Source organism: Miscanthus floridulus, chromosome 8 (genome assembly GCF_019320115.1).
Source record: "Miscanthus floridulus cultivar M001 chromosome 8, ASM1932011v1, whole genome shotgun sequence".
Taxonomy (NCBI): Eukaryota; Viridiplantae; Streptophyta; class Magnoliopsida; order Poales; family Poaceae; genus Miscanthus; species Miscanthus floridulus.
This window is the reverse complement of record NC_089587.1, coordinates 74,519,862-74,533,695: the sequence shown is the minus strand read 5'-3', so window position 1 is coordinate 74,533,695 and position 13,834 is coordinate 74,519,862. Positions and strand designations below refer to the sequence as shown.

The 13,834-nt window shown below is 44.2% G+C and overlaps 1 pseudogene; it reads right to left on the bottom strand.

Moving 5' to 3' along the window:
- Positions 1-10,711: 10,711 nt before the first annotated feature.
- LOC136469406 (phospho-2-dehydro-3-deoxyheptonate aldolase 1, chloroplastic-like) lies at positions 10,712-12,864 on the bottom strand (annotated as a pseudogene).
- Positions 12,865-13,834: the final 970 nt, after the last annotated feature.

The following is a 13,834-nucleotide window of genomic DNA, read 5'->3' as shown; positions in this document are numbered from 1 at the left end:
TGACATAGGGGGAGAGATATGAAAAAGAAAGGGGATCAATTAAAATTTTGATCACACAAGTAGGGGGAGCAAGCTCATGAACTTGTATGGTGCATTTGAATGTGCATTTAATATGTTCGATTGCATGTCACAAGTTTTAAATTTTAATATCAATGCTTGTGTCATGTATGCTAGTTGTAGGTTTGAATAATGAAATAAAAAACTAGCATGCATAGGTTATCTAGGGATTTTATTTCCAAGTGGTATCGAGCTAACCATGGTGCTAAGGATGGTGTATTGGTGCACTCCGATTGGTATCACGCTTCAAAGGTCCATCTTTTATACCTTAGCATCATTTGGTAGACATTATCTCCTATATTTCCAATCTAAGCATATGTGCAAGCTACAATCCAAACTCATAGCACATATGTAGGGGGAATAATTGCTACCATTTGGGTTTTATGAAACTTGTCCATATCCTTTTACAAATCGTAAAAATGCTTGGACAAGTAACATCGATTCAATTGAATTTCAATTCATATCTCTGTGTAAGGGTTGTCATCAATTACCAAAAAAGGGGGAGATTAAAAGCTCTAGTTTGGTTTTGGTGAATTGATAAAACCCTAAGTGCTAACCTAGTTTATCAAAGTGACCATGAGATAGGTAGCATATTCCAAGTGGTGAAGCAAATGAAGATCATGACATAATGATGGTGATGCTATGATGATGATCAAGTGCTTGGACTTGAAAAGAAGAAAGAGAAAAACAAAAGGCTCAAGGCAAAGGTATAAGTTGTAGGAACCATTTTATTTTGGTGATCAAGACACTTAGTGGGTGTGATCACATTTAGGTTCGATAGCCGTACTATTAAGAGGGGTGAAACTCATTTTGAAATTTGGTTATCAAAGTACCACTAGATGCTCTAACTCATTGCATATGCATTTAGGATCTAGTGGAGTGCTAACACCCTCGAAATTTTTTGTGAAAATATGCTAACACATGTGCATAAAGGTGATACACTTGGTGGTTGGCACATTTGAGCAAGCGTTAGAAACTTTATCGGCGCTCTATATAGAAAAGACGGAGGTTACTGTAAGTGACCGAATGCTGGTCTCGGTAGGACCGGTGCATCCGGTCAGTGGTAGCAGTGAGCGTGCGGTTTCGCTCTCATGTCCGGACGCTGGCACAAGAAATGACCGGACGCTCAAGGCCTGAGTCCGGTCAGTATGACGTATGATGACGTTGAGTGACCGAACATTGGGTGTGTCCGGTCGCGCATGACCGGACGCGTCCGGTCGTGATTTTTTGCTTCTGGTACCTTATTGGAAATGACCATGCGCTGGTGTTGGAGCGTCTAGTCACTACTTAAATGTACTGATGACCGTTGAGATCAAGCGATCAGCGTTTGAAGCCGATGACACGTGGCAAGCATCGAGCGACCGAACGCTGGGGTCCTGCGTCCGGTCGATTTGACCAGAGCGTCCGGTCGCCCCGCGTTCAGTGCAGTGAGGAGCCCAATGGCTCTATTTCATGGGGGCCTATATTTAAGTCCCATGGCCAGCTTAAGCTCACTCCCTTGGCTATTTGCATTGACATAGCAACTTTGTGAGCTTAGCCAAAGCCCTTCCACTAATCTCCATCATAGATTCAACATCTTTGTAATATTAGGAGTGAATCCAAGTGCATTGCTTGAGTGTTTGCATCTAGAGGCACTTGGTGTTCGTGTTTCGCTGCGGGATTTGCTTATTACTCTTAGTGGTTGCCACCGCCTAGATGGCTTAGAGCAGCGAGGATCATCGAGCGGAGGTTTTGGTGATTGTCTCTGGCTCCGATCATGGTGATTGTGAGGGGTTCTTGACCTTTCCCTGATGGAGCCAAAAGGTACTCTAGTGAATTGCTCATGGCTTGTGTGATCCTCATCTTGTGTTGGTTGTGCGGCACCCTATTGAGGGTTTGGCGTGTGATGCCAATTAGCTCGTGAACCTCTAAGTGAGTGAATCGCCACAACAAGGACTAGCTTGCCGGCAAGCAAGTGAACCTCGGTATAAAATCATTGTGTCATTATTTGATTCCGAGGTGATTGGTCTTCATTAATATTGATTCTTGTGATTGATTGGTTCATTCCTCAACATGACGGTATAACCATCTTACTCTATCTCTTTACATTACCGCAAACTAGTTATCAAGCTCTTTAATGTAGCTAGTTGTGAGAGCTTGTTAGTTTGGTTAGTGTGTCTCTTTAGTTAGCCTTTGAGAGCACACTAACTTAGTGTAGTGACATACACATTGTGTGGTTAGAAACTATAGAAACTAGAATTGCGGTAGGTGGCTTGCATTTTAGTAGGCTAGCGCAACACTTGCTTCGCCTCATAATTATCTAACCAGTTTGTTAAGTGTTGTTGTAGAAATTTTTAATAGGCTATTTACCCCTCCCCCTCTAGCTATTAGGACAGTTCACCAAGCTATGCCTCGTTGGCCACGGAACATAACCTCTTACATCCACCAATACCCATACCATATGTCTGCCCGATCTCTATTTTCCCACCATTTCATCATAAGAGTGATAATAATCATCACCTATTGTGAGTAACGGTAGGTTACACACGCTACCAAAAATCCTAAGCATAGCAGCTACTCAACCTATGCTAGTAGGACTTATAGGTAGGTATATCTATCCAATGATCATTCAAAATAAGGGTTATGCATCCGGGCTTGCCGTAGGCAGGCAGGGTGTCAGCAAAGTCAACAGCTGGTGGCTATGGGGCTCCTTCCTGGACGAAGATCTCCTCCTCGTACTCCTCGATTATCTCCTCGTACTCTGGCTCGCCCATGGTCACAAACTCTACCAACTCGTTATCTACATGCATGAAATGATGATGCAACACTTAGTAATATGGCAACAACAACTCTTAAAATAAGAATACATCTATCAAGCTACTAAGCTAGTTCTAATGACTAAGACGCTAAGTTACCTATTATTTCCACTCAACAGGTTTGAAACCTTCCAAGACTTATCTTAGCAACTAAAGGCATCCTTATTTTTATTATCAATTTAATATATATAGTAAAACAAGGAGTACTTAACTACCCTATTTATCAACCTATTCTAAAACTACAAAAATTACAGTGAGCACATAACAATACAATGAACCTACTGTAAAAATTTCATGGTCAAAGCTATTACCAATTTCCCACAAAAAATCCTACAAATATTAATCTAAATAATGTTAAGCTTTTCTAAATAAATTAATGAACCTAACATTCTCACAGATAACTGTAAACTAACTACATCAATAGATAGATCACATTTTTATGAACCTAACAAATTTTGTATCACTATTTTTCGACACCTATAAGATTTACTATAATTTTTCAAAGATCAGTTTAAAACTAAATTAGAAAAACATTTGCTAATTTGTTGGAAAAAAGAAAAACCAATCCTCGCACGGCCCATCCACGCGGCCCACATGCACGCACACGCAGACGTGGCTCACGTGGGATGCGGCCCACGTGCACAAATGCCCCGTGATGAGGGAGCCCGCGCACGCGTCGACCAACTTGCAAAAACACCCCTAAACTCTAGACAAACTAACCTGCAGTCTAGGTCACTATTCCTAGAGAGAGCAACTATGCAACAAAGCCCTCGGACACACCCTCCTTTACAACGGCGTGGTCCTTAGCCACCCACACGTGCGGCGGCGATGGCATTGGACGGCCACACTGGCCAGTTGAGACCCACGCTGGCTCCACTAATGGGCTGACCCCCATCTACAACCCTAGCGCCTACACTAGCCTAGGTTACAGGAGCAGTGGAGCTCATGGAAGTGGCGGCCACGGCGCGTGGCCATGCGCAACAGTGGCGCGACCATGCCAGCCACCCTAAGCCACCACAGGGTGAACTAGCTAGCATAAAGCATCACTATCGTACATGGGTTGAGGCTGTGGTGATGTTTGGGCTAGAGGTTCCCCGAACAGGGCTAGCCACGTGCAGGTGATGGGATACGACGACGCTCTGTGACGGCGCGGCCACGTTCATGGCTACGGCGAGGCGGAGAGGTACCAGTGAGGTGTGTAGGGTGAAGTGGAGGTGAAGGCAGAGCTCGTGGGGAAGATGGATTGGTGAGGGGTGGTATGACGGGTGGCTGCCCTCGGCCACAGCCGGTTCCAGCCTTAATGGCACGGCGGAGGGGGAACTTCCAAATTGGAGTTCGTCATGGCTCAATTCAAAGCGGGGTGGGTACGGTTGGCACGTAGACATCCATACACATACACGGGCATGCAAAATTGAAGGCAAGCTCCTGCACCCAGGCATACCGTGGCCACGATGCGATGGTAGAAACAGAGGCGGTCGGGCGCACAGAGGCGGGCAGGATAGAAACAAAGGACAGGAGGCGGTGAGGACATGGTGGGTAGTTAGCGAGTGCACCTTGGTGCGATGCAGCTAACGCAACCAGTGCGGCCCACGACCAGCGCAAGCCAATAGCACACGCACGAGGTCGGCATGGCCCGCGCGTCACAGTGCCATAAATGGCATGGCGACGGCGATCTAGCCCCGCACGCACAGCGCCCAGGTGGACCAGAGATGCAGTGCGGTGCAGTGATAGGCGAGAGCAGGATGGTGACACTACGGCAGCAGCAGCGTGTGGTGGGGCAGCGAGTCGGCATGCAGCGTGGTGATGGGACGGCGACGACGCAGAGGCACAGGTGAACACGATGGTATCGTGTTGCGGCGCGGCACTAAGGCGGGACAGCTGCGCGCCAGGGCTGTTGGCCGCAATGGCCAGCCAAGAGTGGCCAGGCATGCGTGTGCGTGGCCGATGCGTCAACGCCGTGGCATAAGGGCGCGGTGACCGTGCCTACGCGAGGAAACTGACCGAGGCCGTGCCATGCACGCTTTTTAAAGCGTCCAAATCAACTAATCGGTTGGTCAGACACCCAAACCATCTTTGCTATACCTAAGAGGGTATATTAGGCTACTAAAACAAGTCATAATACAACACCACTCCTTAACCCAATTTCTCTATAAAATTTAACAAATATAGCTTTGGCCCTGTTCGCTTCGCTGAAAAAACAAGCCGAAATACTGTTTCGGCCGATTTGATATGAGAGAAAAATACTGTTCCAGCTGAAAAAATAAGCTAAAAGACGGATTATAAGAGAAGCGAACAAGGCCTTTGTCAATCTATTTTTAGACTTGAGAAATTGACCGTCTTGTGTTGGATTTGCTTCAAATTCGATTTCCAAGCTATTAGAAATGTTAGCTAATAATATCATTTTTCGACCGTATGTATTTTATCGTCATCTACAAAGTTTGTACTCCAAACTTTATTCAAATATCACATACATGTTCTATAGTATTTTTGCTTAATAAAAATTGGTTTTAAATCCTAAGTAATATAACATGACTATGGAATTAACTTTTATTTCACACTTTCATTGATCGTTTTGAGTTACAGAAATTAATCTACACACTTTATTACATGCATTAACGCATAAACATGATGCTCATGACATGTTTTAGAAAATGATTTACCGTGTAACACCGAGGGTGTTACATACATACCTCTACATACCATGCTCCCCTAGATCTTCTCATCTTTTCTAAAGATAGTGTATCTTCAAATATCTTATTTTGGGTTAATCTGTTAAAACCTCATATGACGCTTTAAGCACCACCTTAACATCTTTGAGGCTGACTACACTATCTTCCTATCAGAACTTTAAAAGGTCCAGGAGGTCCAGGAATTTAGCTATTTCTCTGCTTAGGGGTATAATTGTTGTGACCATTGTACTCCTCCAACGGTTTCATCTTAATTAATCTTTATCTCATTCTTAATGAAGAGTATCTTTCTTAATTGATCTTTATCTCACTCTTAATGAAGAGTATTTTTCTTAATTGATCTTAATATTCTCCTCCTCGAAATATGGCATGAACTTTACTGCCATAATTTTGAAAACTATTTAGAAAGCTTGTGAACAAGGAGACACTTATAACTTACTTCATTCACATGATTATGTCATGTAAACAAAGTTATTTCTTGATCCATTTAGGAGTACACTTTCCTTATTTCACTTCAAGAACTCAATAAGGTCTTTCATCAGCGGTACTTTTGCAAGTCACGCTTACATCTTTTCTTACCTTTTGGTTAGTATTGACCATGATGATGTGTTTCTATTATGCCACGGTCAATACTAGGATAGCAAAAGAGCTACCCAAACTTCTCCCGCTATGCGGGATACGAAACATGTGAATCACCACAAAACTTTTCCCGCCATGCAAGATTGACTAGCATAAGTAATATGCCAAACTTCTTTCCATGCAGGATAAATCTATATACAAACATACATGCTTAATCCAACGTTGGTCAAATTAGACATGCATGTTACTTAATGCAACTCTTATCATAAAACATTCACTTATACTTCATTTTCTAATTAAATCTTCCTGTTAGTTCCAATTTAATCAGAAAATTAATAAACTAACAAAAAATAGTCCTGAACTGGCTTGACTCAAGCCTTTTTATTCACATAGCCCAGCATTGCAGCCCATCAGCATGCAGCCGAGTGATTTCGTCGGTTAAATAAACAAGGTGCTTCTGCATCAATTCTATATCACCGTTAGGCAGAAAATAGAATTAATGCATAAAACTCATAAATCAACTTGAAATACATATAACTACTCTTTAAAATTAAATTCTTCTGTTGGTTTGAATTTAATTAGAACATTCTTAAGTCATTTCTTACATCACTTTATTATAGTAGTAGATTATTACCTCAATTGATTATAATAGCGGAATATAACAATGTTATCAAAGTTATAGAGGAAGCAAAGATTAATTTAATGACATGGTGGAGTATTAACATAGTGGATATTTTTATACAAGAGATGCTATCAGATTTTACATCTTTTTCTATAAAAACCTTTAGTGAGGGTTATAAATAAACACTACGGTCATAGCGTGAAAGGAATCCTCTCTGAGCCCACCAGGAGGTTTCCACACACAAGAGTCAACTCTATGTATCCTCCGATCACCTGCAACAGGAAAAATAAAACCCTGAGTACTCGATGGTACTCAGCAAGACTTACCCGACACGAGAAAAATAAAAGACTACAAGGATATGCGAGGCTTATTTGGCTTGTGGGTTATTGCATCTGCGGAAGCATTACTAAACGTGCATTCTTATATTTAATTTTATTAGCACTCATCAATAGTTCATTAACTAACCATTCTATGTAGGCACCTATGCTCTTTTAAGCAGATGGTGAGCAATCAGAACTATTTTACCATCTTTCATATTCCAGTTCTTACTACGGTGCTAGACCATAGCTAAGTCGGTACCGTCTCTCAGAAACGGCAATTCGTGAATCAATGTATCCTAGCTGGGTACCTCGAAACACATGCCCTATTTATACCCCAGGCACAAACAAGACCAACCCATTCCACTCCTGTCACAAGGTCTAGGTCCCCGTCCAAAGTTAGACTCTAAGCCCCCACACTTGAGACCTGGTCTTATTATGGTGCTTAGACCTCCACCTTTCTCCTCTTCCAATCAGTCGGTCCGGGAATAGCCAAAACCCACGATAAGAGCGTAACGATCCTTCTCGCTTCCATAAGCAAGTATGTGCTTAGGATAATAAGTCTATGAACTGACTACCATCCACAGCAACGGACGGTCCTCAATCGACACATGCGAAACAAGTGCAATCCGAGCCTCGCTCAAATGCCTAACCAAGTCCAACTCCAAAGTACCATTCCATCGGTCTCCAATTATCATTCATATATATTTCATGTGACAGTAATATAATAACAACAACAATATCTTTCCTATCTCTCGCGAGTGACAGGTAATCACTTGACTTCTACCAGATCCTATAGCATAGCAATTTACACGATCCTAACATACTAGTAGGACTCATAGGATAAGTATATATATATATACAAGTGGGTTTCATTCAACTGCTCAAAACTTAATGCGCATGCATAAAATAAAGTGCAGAATATTAGAGGTTGTGCACCAGGGCTTGCCTAGGCAAGATATAACTAAGGATTAGCATTCCATCGGGCGACATGATCATTAAGGCACCATCTTTTCTGCTACTTTAGTCGACTCCATGATCCATCATTGTTCCTATTATGATATACGTGGATGCAACGTAGAAACACAATTAATCAACGGTAACCGCAACTCTTAAAAATACGATTACGCTCTACAAGCTAACGAGCTAGCTTTAATGACTAATGTACTAGTATACGTATCCACATCGTCAAGTAAGGCTTCGCCTCCAGAAAAATGTTCTAGTTTTAAAATCCCTAGGTATTTTGGTATTTTATTGATTAAACATATATTTTCGAACTAGGGCTCATTTAGCTACCTTAGCAAACTAATTATTATGGAGCTACAAAATTATAGTGAGCACCTAATAATGTGAGGAATTTACTGGAAAAGTTTCAGAGCCAATACTATTACCAATTTATCACAAAAATTCCTACAAGTTTATATCTTACAGTATTAAGCATCTCAAATTAATTAGATAACTCTCAAAAATATTATAAACTATGTGAACAAAATATACTAGCAGATAGATCATGATTTTAGGAACTTAACAAAATTGATTTCATAATTTTTAGCCAACTACACAAATTTATTTTGGATTTACAATTTTGCCTTAGAAACTAATTTAGAAAATGCTTAGAAAAAGATAAAAGGGTCGGCGGTAATCAATTCGGCCTGGCAACCCAGCGGCCCAGCGCCGGCGCGGTTGCCGCGCGTGTCGCGATGGCCCAACACGGCCCAAGGGCGGGAGGCCCGCGTATAATGGCGGCTTTGCAGAAAAGCCCACATGCTTTTAGATAATAACATGACTACTATGCGTACTATTCCTACCGTAAGTAATCTTGCAACTAAACCCTCGAATATTTTCACCTTTACCACGGGGAGGTCCCTAGGGATCCTCGCGCGACTGTTCCGGTGAGCCTACGCCCTCACAGAAAGGTAGAGATGGTGGAGAAGCATCAGTAGCTCACCATGGTGTACGCCCTACTAACGGTTGAAGCAGGGGAGCACTACGATGGTCTGACCACGTGCGAGCCGCCGGGACAGCGGTGCGCCGAGATGGACACCCATGCGTCACCACGTCACCGACGAGTTGCCTGGCCAAAATAGCACGAGCACCGGATGGAGGGAGTCAAGGCGAGTTCAGGGTTATGAGCAATTGAACTGCTATTAACCCTATGGGCCTTACCCCCAAACCTATGGCTCGACGGCGCGCATGATCGTGCAAAATCCAAAATTGGCCGTGGCCAGGCCACCACTGGACTCGACGAGAGTGGGGCATCTAGCTAACTTCCTCTGCTTCTCACTGACGCAAGGAATTGAGCTGGGAAGCTTTGAGTTGGTGATTATGAAGGGAAGAGGGCGGCGCATCGCCCCTGCTACATCCCGCGACACGGCCCCATCAGAGGTGACCCAACCATGACCCTACAGGGTACGACAATGTGAGGACACGATCGCATGAGCGAGGGCAGGTGGCGCGTCCGGTAGTGCTAGACGGAGCCAAGAGGCGTGTCAGCGCGCGGAGCACTTGAATGCGGTAGCTAGGCCTAAGCAGCTCACCGGCGTCGGCTAGCGGGATAGGGCGAACCAGGGAGGCGTCACCGTCACCATGAAGTTGTGGTCGACTAACCTAGACACGGCGAGTGGCCACACGGACTCGCGATAGGTGAATCACAGGGCAGGATGATTGCCACATAGCTATGGTGACAATGGCCCCGGCCACGGCCCGACCCCGCAGACGGATCAACGGTCAAAATGGCACGCGCGCACACAGCGACAGCGAGGGCACGCGACAATAGCATTGCGAAGACGCCTCGCCACACGACCGCACAACGGCTGCACCGGCGTAGCGCAGTGGCAGCCCTCTGGCACGGCGCAGCAGTGCACGCAGCAGCGAGGTGGGGCAGCAGCGCGACGGCCATCAGCTGCACGGCGACGACAGCGGCCCGCTGGGCCGGCCATGGCCAACCCACGGCAATACAGGCCGACCGGGCATCGGCACCGCGACACGCGGAACGCGGCCAGCCACGCGAGCGGCCATGCGAGGTGACCATGTGCACGAATTTTAAAGCAAAGCAGAGGATGCCGATTGTCTCAGCCGAAGTTCAACCAATCCTACTAAAACCTAAAGTCAACCCTACCAGCTAGCTAGCGGAGCAATCTTCATGACCCGAGAGCAACTAGAGAGGAAGATACAAGGATGCCAACTTAGGTTCGTCGCTGGAGTGCCGGTTCACGAACAGAGCGCCAACAACATGGTTTACAGCGCGTCCCAACGAAGTTTGGGCAATTTTTACGAGAGCAACGTGACATCCAACACAACTTCGACCTATGCCATACTCAAGCACTCACTTTGATGCAATCAATAATACCAAAACATACAGCTAGTGTTTAAACATTTTTGTTAGAAATTAAATGTCAAAATAACATTGTCTTACTACTTTTCCATACTTAGAAAAGTTAAGGATTTCGGTTGGGGCTAAGTAACCATTAATCTTTTGTCGTAATTTTTAATTGGTCTAAACCTTGTTAACTTCGACCAACAAATATTTCATGCAATAGTCCATACCTTATACTAACCTATAGGAGCAAAATATTTAAACACCATTTAACTATTTCACTCAATATAATTCACCAAAAATGATATTTTAACAATAGTTCAAGTGTTTGCCGACTTAACGAAAAGAGCTTATCTTAACGTCAAATTTGATTTTTGAGCTCCCAAGAGCACTAGTTAACACTATTTATTTTGATTTTTCTCAACCACAAAAGTGAGTCACATAGGATTCACTTATCATTTCACGTGCGTTATCAATTTTTAAAACCCGAAAACTTGTTGGGCTAATTCCTCTCGAACCTAAATATCGGTGCTAAGCGAGCTCGTAACTCCAGGTGTTACACTATCTGGCCAGCCCCATGGACGGCGCGTATCAGGTGTGGAAGTTTCACCCTCATGTTTTCAGGTCCCATTCTTGTGATGATGGTTATTCTCCCAGCCCTGTTTTCGGGATTCAATATATCAATCAACCGCACAAGTTCCGCTGGGTCCATCTTGTCACTAACCTGTATTACAATGGATGAGGAGAAATTTCTCAGAGAATGCCTAAACCTTGAGCTTTTCAATTTTCAAATGCAGAGGTCAAACAAGAGTTGCTAGATGTTGAGTATAATATTTACCTTGATACCAAGAGGGTTGGCAATGCCTCGAAGGAACTCCACATGAGCACCATCAAGCTGGCGAGTGCGCTCACCGACCCATAGGAAGTGGGCAGAGCAGTCATAATAGAGGCCACTGGTGGAGTCTTCGCGTGTGAGTGCTTGCTCATAAGGCAGAAGAAGGCACTCATGTGACGTCCAGAATTCTGTTGTTGTCATTATAGGGTGATCTAAAGTGAGTCCAGCAGCTGACATGAACCCCAAAGCTTTCGTCAACTCGGTGAGCCAATTCCATGTATCTATTCACCACTTCCCTCATGTAAACCATGAATTGGCACAATTGAATAGCTCTTGAGTGTTATTAAGTGTGTTGCAGTCACTTCGTGCGAATCAGGATTCCTCTAGATTCAGAATAAAAAAGAACATTTCCATTTTTTGGGTAAACAAATAGCTAATCACTAAGACCATCAAGTGAACTTAAAATGCACACATCATAGCATGAATTTCAATATTATTAAAGAAATAAGTGCATCAATCAATCGGCATGGCATGAAGGTTAATCATCATTGATTCAAGATAACCCACCTATCCCCTTGTTCACTATGCTCTGTGAAATCAAGGTTCCATTGCGTTACCCTCTGCATTGCAGCATAACCTCCAGTTGCGAACGCCCGCAGCAGATTCAGCGTTGCTGCAGACTGTGAGTAGGCACTTATCATGCAGTGTGGATCTAGCAATCTTGACTTCTCATCGAATGCATCCCCATTGATATTGTCCCCTCTATAGCTTGGCAACTTCACTCCATCCCGCTCCTCAAAACCATCTGATCTTGGCTTTGCAAACTGACCTGCCATTCTTCCCACCTAAACATCCATATGCATATTATTATAGTATATACAAAGTTATCTTGACCATGGTTTAGAAATACAACCAGCGCTGTTTGATTATTATATATCTTAATTCCTTGTGCCAAAGAAATGCATACCATACATTTGAAACATATTGTGTTCTGTTAAGATTAATAACAGATGTAACATGTACATTTGTTGTCCTTCCATCCATCATACCTCCATTTTTAATGGCAAACATGCAATTACTGGGGAAACATATTTGCGGAGAGGAAAAAAAAGGATTTATTTAAGCTGAAAAAGAGGGCATGATGTCTAAATAATTTGATCGATCGATCGATCACAACACTAAAGCTTTGAGGCGATTTTATTTATAATACTACCTTGACGACAGGCATCTGGCCTCCGAACATGAGCACGACGGACATTTGCAGGAGGACGCGGAAGGTATCCCTGATGTTGTTAGCGTTGAACTCCTTGAAGCTCTCGGCGCAGTCACCACCCTGGAGGAGGAAGGCTCGGCCGGCCTCCGCGAGGCGCTCCTCGAGGGTGCGCGCCTCGCCGGCGAAGACGATGGGCGGGAACGCCTCCACCGTCCGCAGCACCTTGCCCAGGTCCGCCTTGTCCGGGACTCCGGGTACTCGGGCTGCCGCAGCGCCGGGCGGCCCCGCCAGCTCCCGACGGACCACTGGCTCGGTGGCCGCGGCGCCGCGCGGACGGCGCGGGCGCGCAGGAGCGCCCCGCGGCCGCCCCGCCCCCGCCCCCACCACGGCGAGGGGAGGGCCGGGTTGGGCGGCAGCGCGGGTGTTGATGGCGCGAGTGGCATTTTGGGGACTGTGGCGGTAGGGTTTTTCGGCTACGGTCGGATAGATTCTGGCCCGCTGCTGGAGTCTGGAGGTGGTCGTGCTGCGTGCTCCGTGGGGGTTGGCCAGTTCAAGTAGAGAGCGTGCGCGGTACGCCTACGACACGCGGCACGCGGCACAAATGCCAGTCATCACGGATAACGAAAGCTTTTTTGCGTACTTGGTGTCGTGTCATGTGGTCCAATCAAGAGAAGATTGTGTATCTGAATCCTCGTCTAGCCCTTGTTTAGATTGTAAGTTTTTTCACTATCTCTCTATTACATTAAATCTTTAGACACATGCATGGAGTATTAAATATAGATAAAAAAATAACTAATTACACAGTTTGATTGTAAATTACGAGACGAATCTTTTGAGCCTAGTTAGACCATGATTGGACAATAATTGTCAAATACAAACAAAAGTGCTACAGTGCCAAATACTGATTCCTAACCTCAATCTAAATAAGGCCCTAGTCATCTGCTGGAGCAGTAGTAGAGTAGTGGTAGTAGGAAATGATATAAAGTACGTTGATGATCTATAGTCACAATATGCACATTTTGAAGGGGTAATTTTGATCATATACTAGTTGCTTGAGATTTTGGTAACAACATCCAAGACATGGCTATGGGTCATAATCACCATCCCCGTATGTGGAAAAATATAGGATCTTGTGAGTAAGTGCAATGTGCGAAGCTCTACATGAATCGAGGCACTACAAAAAAAATGTTATATACTTGTTTTGTTCTAAAATATTGTGTGCACAGAACCATGTAGTAACATATATTGCATTGGTAGACTCTTTTGCATTATTCTAGCTTTTTATCATAGTTCCTGTTATTTCAGCACCATGAATCACCTTTTTTTGTCGTTGTTTGCATAGTTGATGCAACTGTGAAATGGAATTGAGAACTTACGATCATATGATGTGGATTGATTGCGCAATGTTTGTAA